This window comes from Anarrhichthys ocellatus, unplaced genomic scaffold (assembly GCF_004355925.1).
Source record: "Anarrhichthys ocellatus isolate YVR2014 unplaced genomic scaffold, GSC_Weel_1.0 scaffold152, whole genome shotgun sequence".
NCBI classification, from domain to species: domain Eukaryota; kingdom Metazoa; phylum Chordata; class Actinopteri; order Perciformes; family Anarhichadidae; genus Anarrhichthys; species Anarrhichthys ocellatus.
The window spans coordinates 106059-110856 of record NW_022280182.1 but is presented as its reverse complement, the minus strand read 5'-3'; the positions used below and the strand labels follow the sequence as shown (position 1 = coordinate 110856).

Here is a 4798-nt window from a genome sequence, read left to right as displayed (position 1 = left end):
TCAAGCTTCCAACCCTGTTTTCCCCTCACAAACCTCTCATTCTTCCTCTGTGAGGTCCTCGAGGCTGGAGCTGGAGCTGGAGCAGTCCTACCTGGCTCTAAAACACATAGGACTCCGGGATCAGCCCGTCACACTGTACATAGACTTGAGGCCAAGCAAATGGATTGGATGAAGGGCTTTCGTCAGATTCCAACTGAAAAGAGAAGGTGGGAAGAGTGGAAGTAGTCCCTACCATCCACGGTCATGGTTGCTTCCAGTGTCCCACAGAAAAGACACTTCTCAGCCCAGTATCAACGGGTATTCATGAATTGCCTTTACTGGAAAAAAGGGATGTGCAGTCGGCAAATCCCAGAATGCTTTGTAGGCTTCTGAAAGAGAGAGGAAGGGTACATGCTTCGTCCCGACGGCCACACAGCATTCCCAGAAAGGACGTATGCAACACCCCGGGCTGCAGTTTTTCAGAGGATACAACTCGTCTCAAGGAAAACCAACTCCTCATTTTGATCCACCTGACAAAGTGATGACTGTGCCACAAAGGGTCGAGCCTCGCATCCACCCGTCAATGGTTTCCACACCGCTCTGGCATTAAACCAGTGCCAAAGCAAAGAGAGGACAAATGTATTAATATGAAAACATATTGCAATTAGGTGTTGATATATATTTATATTTAGATGCAGACAAGCTAATTGCAAAGATTTAGTTTTTTTTAGTTTTTTTTTTTATGTTTTCATGGCATTTGGGGGCTTTTGTACACGCAATGCATTATTTGTCGGTGTTGCAAGTTCACATCGGTGTTGAAGTGAATTTATATACATTTTGCGTATATACAACAGAAAAAACAATAACTGCTTGTCCTTTTCACACCTGTACGTTTTGTTTGCACTGTAGCTTTTCTGACCAACTTCACACTCCTCGAGCCGACCACGTGGACCCCGCAGCAGCGGCCAAAGGGAAGCTGTACAGCGGTTCTCATTGGGCCTCTAGTGGTTACCTGCAGGGTCTGATCCACTGGTGCTAAAACACGCCTGGCTCAAGGCAGAGCCACCGGCCCAGTTAAGGGTTTCTCAAGTTAAACTAGTGCTTGATCCAGGCTCATCGTACGGGGCTCCTGTGTGTTTTTTTACTCCGGTTGGCATGGTAACACATCCGACTACACCACGGGATGAGTGTTTTATTGCAAAGTGAGGCCACAACAAAGCACTTAGAGATTGAAATTCAGTGGGAGCCTCAGAGAGCGTCATAGAAAACAATCCTTACTTCCATCTTTCCTTCCAGCTTCTCTAGACCCCGTTACTATGTGCAACCTGTTGCCAACCAAGGTCACTTTTCCTTTTGAAATATTCAATGTAGTATGTTTATTTTAATTTTTTAATTTATATATGCATGTCTAGAGCCTTAGCAGAAGGCTGACAAAGGCTGCGGTGTAAAGTATGTGCTCGCCCTCAACAACATTTCGATGGTTTCCTTGAAGACGGACATGCAGTACAGGGTAGCTCACGACACAGAGGGGGCTCTAATCTGGGCTCCGCTGTGGTGGGAACCACTCCTGGTCCATCCTTAGGGAGACGAGGAAGCATCATGGGGCATCGAGTGAAAGTGTGGATGGGTTAAAAAAACAAGAACGTCTTCAGGAAAGCAGGTAGAGGCCAACCACACGCACATGAAGTTTGTATGAAATATCCTGTGATCATCCAGTTTGTTGTTAGAAAAGCCATTTTTAGTCAGTCCATCTGCATTGCCTGGTTACTTTAGTACAGCATAGTACAGCAACACGTGTGAGCTCGCCAGCAACACGGTAGGAAGAGGAGACTTTTCGGAGCAAATTAAGAACTGGACACATCCTCTGTTTAATCTTCCTGTTGTGCATGTTTTAGCTAAGGCTTCGTGTTTTGGCGTTCGCCCTCACCAACATGGGTTTGAGTTTGAAATCACCTCATCCCCTTCCTTCAGTTTGTAAGGGAGGAGTGAAGTGGTTGTTCTCACAGTCACAGATCAACACCGAGGAGTTAAATTAGAGACACGTTCCCTCTGCACGTGGTTCAATGAGTGCTCGGTGGGTTTACAGCAGTGTTGCAAAACACAAGAAAAAGACATTTCCGGTGTTGGATTACTCATCGTCATTTTATATTTCATTTCCAGTGTTTCCGAACAGATAAACCCGTCACTCAACACCCACTACTGTATGTGATTACTGCAGTGGTGATGGCTCTCCCAGTTTGTCTTTATTCTTTATTCTTTTTTCTGTTTTCACACATGTACCATTCCTTTTTATCATGTTTTCAGTCTGGCTCTCCCAAAAGAAAACTGCAGTGTTCGCAAGTGATATGCAGGTTGGAATTAGACTATCTGGCGCCATCTTGTGGCTTAAGACAGTCACAATGTGACTCTCGACCCCCAACAGGCGTACCTCATTGTGATCAGAGAGGGTTGACCTTCTACCTGTACAGAGAAAATTCTTTTTTGCCTAAACCGTTAATGAAACCTCCGGTAAGTGAAGTGACCACAATGGGTCACTTCACAGAGGAACCTCATCCTATACCTGGGGTGTAGTCCTTTCATTTGTCCTCAAACGGAAGCAGAGAGAAGCTGAAGTGAGGTTGAAGAGACAACGTGACACTTTAGAGATTAAACCAAATCTATTCAAACTCCCACACAGCCCTGAGGGGGAAATGACGTATGATTGCCTATTCTTTAACCAGCATCTCATGAGCTATTGGATTTCCTAACCTCCTCTTGTCGTTCCAAATAATCAGAGTTAGCGTACAAGACTTTGGCAGAGCATTTAAAACTCTTAATCCAGAGCTTTGACCCCGTATTGTAGTGCAGACTATTTACTGAGGGGCGTTGAGACAGTCAGTATTATCACACGTTTAGGTTGTTACATGTTTGGATGTTTATTTCGGCCATTGACTGGCTGATTGCGGAGTGTACAGGGGGAAATCAGAGGAATGAAATTAATAGCTTGTTCAATGCACTTTTATTATGGGACTTTTCCGGCACCATTGCGAGGGTTTCGACCCCCCCCTCTAGAAATGAGATGGGTGCAACGAAACGAGTGGTGCAAAAAAAAAAAACATGGTGTGAAGAAGAGGGAAAACATGATGGATGGCAAAGGTGGGATTGGTGGGGACATGGACACAAAGAGGAGATTCTCCTGTCCTCACCCGTCTGAGTCACCTGATTCGTGTGTAGAAGGACAAAACGGGGGAAGGGGGGGATTTTTATCCGCCACATTTCTGTCACATCATGCACTTGCCGTGGACCTGGACGCCTGAAGAATTGTGCAGAACTTGTGATGTGTTGACTTGCAGTACAGAACACACCTGTTGCACCACAATTTGTACTGCCTGAGAGAAGTTGCACCCGGTTTCAGAGGCTGTGTGAGTGCGAGGACTCGGTATTTTTACGGTTGGAAAAAAAAGTATCCTCCACCGAAAAGATGTACAGTTGGATAAAAAAAAAAGACGCATTTTGTACACCATTCTTGATGTTTGAGATAAGATTAAAAAGAAAAAAAACAATGATTCAAACATTGAGGAATGTTCCATTTTCCTGTAAATTGTACCTCTATTTATTTGCCTTATTTAGTTTGCTATATTTTGTACGTACACACAGCATTATATTAAAAAATATGAATAACTAAACTGTGGTCCGTGTGATGGATAGTTGGAGACTGTTTTTTTCATTTCTATAACTTTATTTTAGTTTTGTATTTTTTTTTCTCAACCTGTCTTTTGTAGGGTTACAATAAACTGTTGTCCCTTACAAATGATGGTGTTGTTTTCTTCTGAATCATTTATTGATATGGTCATAGCTATAGCATACAGTATATACTGTTAGCCAATCAGTCTTCCATCGACGGAAATTGTTCTGTATAATGCGAAGTCATTTGTTGAGAAAAAAACAACATTCTGCTGGTTTCAGTAGTTTCATATCTTTTATTGACTGAACGCTTAACTGCATATACAAAACTAAAAATAGATTAATTATAATAAAAATGTAATTAGCATCTTCAGTTTAGGATCTATATATTCACAATGCATGTGCACCAAAAGCATATAGACTATATAGATACAGGCGTCATCACTTTTTTTTCAACATTTTAGAGCATTCATGATCCATCTGTACTATGTTTTTCCATGTTATTAATGTCAGAGATATTTCCTTTGAGTGACGTAGTTCATCGCTGTCACCACTGGAGGACAGTGAACACATAGTCAGTGTTGGCTGAGAGCTTTTGAAATGAAACGATGAAAAAAGAACAGCGGTGTTTCTAATATTCTGTCCTTCACTGTGTAAATAGCATGACGCGGTGCGGATACTGATAACCGATAATCTATATTAAGCTGCCCATTTAGCTTTAGTTTGGATCTTCAGACACCTATGGGTGATGTCACGGAGACTACAGTAATGCTTTATACCAGGGGTCTCAAACTCAAGGCCCGCGGGCCGAATCTGGCCCGCCACGTCATTTTATGTGGCCCACGAATCCGGCAGCAAAAAAAAATATCCCCGTAGTTGAAATTATGAGACAGAAAGTCAAAATTATGATAGAAAGTCAAAATAATGAGATACTTAAACACAGTCATAGAAGCAGCTCTTTGGCTGGTTACTGTACACTTGAAATGGAAATGTATTGTGAGTACATTGAAGACTACTTTAAACGTGGCTTTACAACACATGAAACACTTCACGTGGGATTGTGCAAACGCACCCTTGAAAGGATTTTAAAACCTCTTGAGCTCAGGACTTATTTGTAGGCCTCTGCTCGAAAATGACTAAAGTGACCACAGTTCTG

The 4798-nt window shown here is 42.6% G+C and overlaps 1 protein-coding gene across 1 annotated transcript in view; it reads left to right on the top strand.

Annotated features, from left to right (window-relative positions):
* LOC116400168 (disheveled-associated activator of morphogenesis 2-like) overlaps positions 1–3644 on the top strand; it is a 4559-nt gene extending 915 nt beyond the window's left edge. The window contains exon 2 of the mRNA XM_031877868.1: positions 1–3644. This exon is cut by the window's left edge and continues 568 nt beyond it. The gene's annotated coding sequence lies outside the window, so the exon portion shown is untranslated.
* The last annotated feature ends 1154 nt before the right edge of the window (positions 3645–4798 follow it).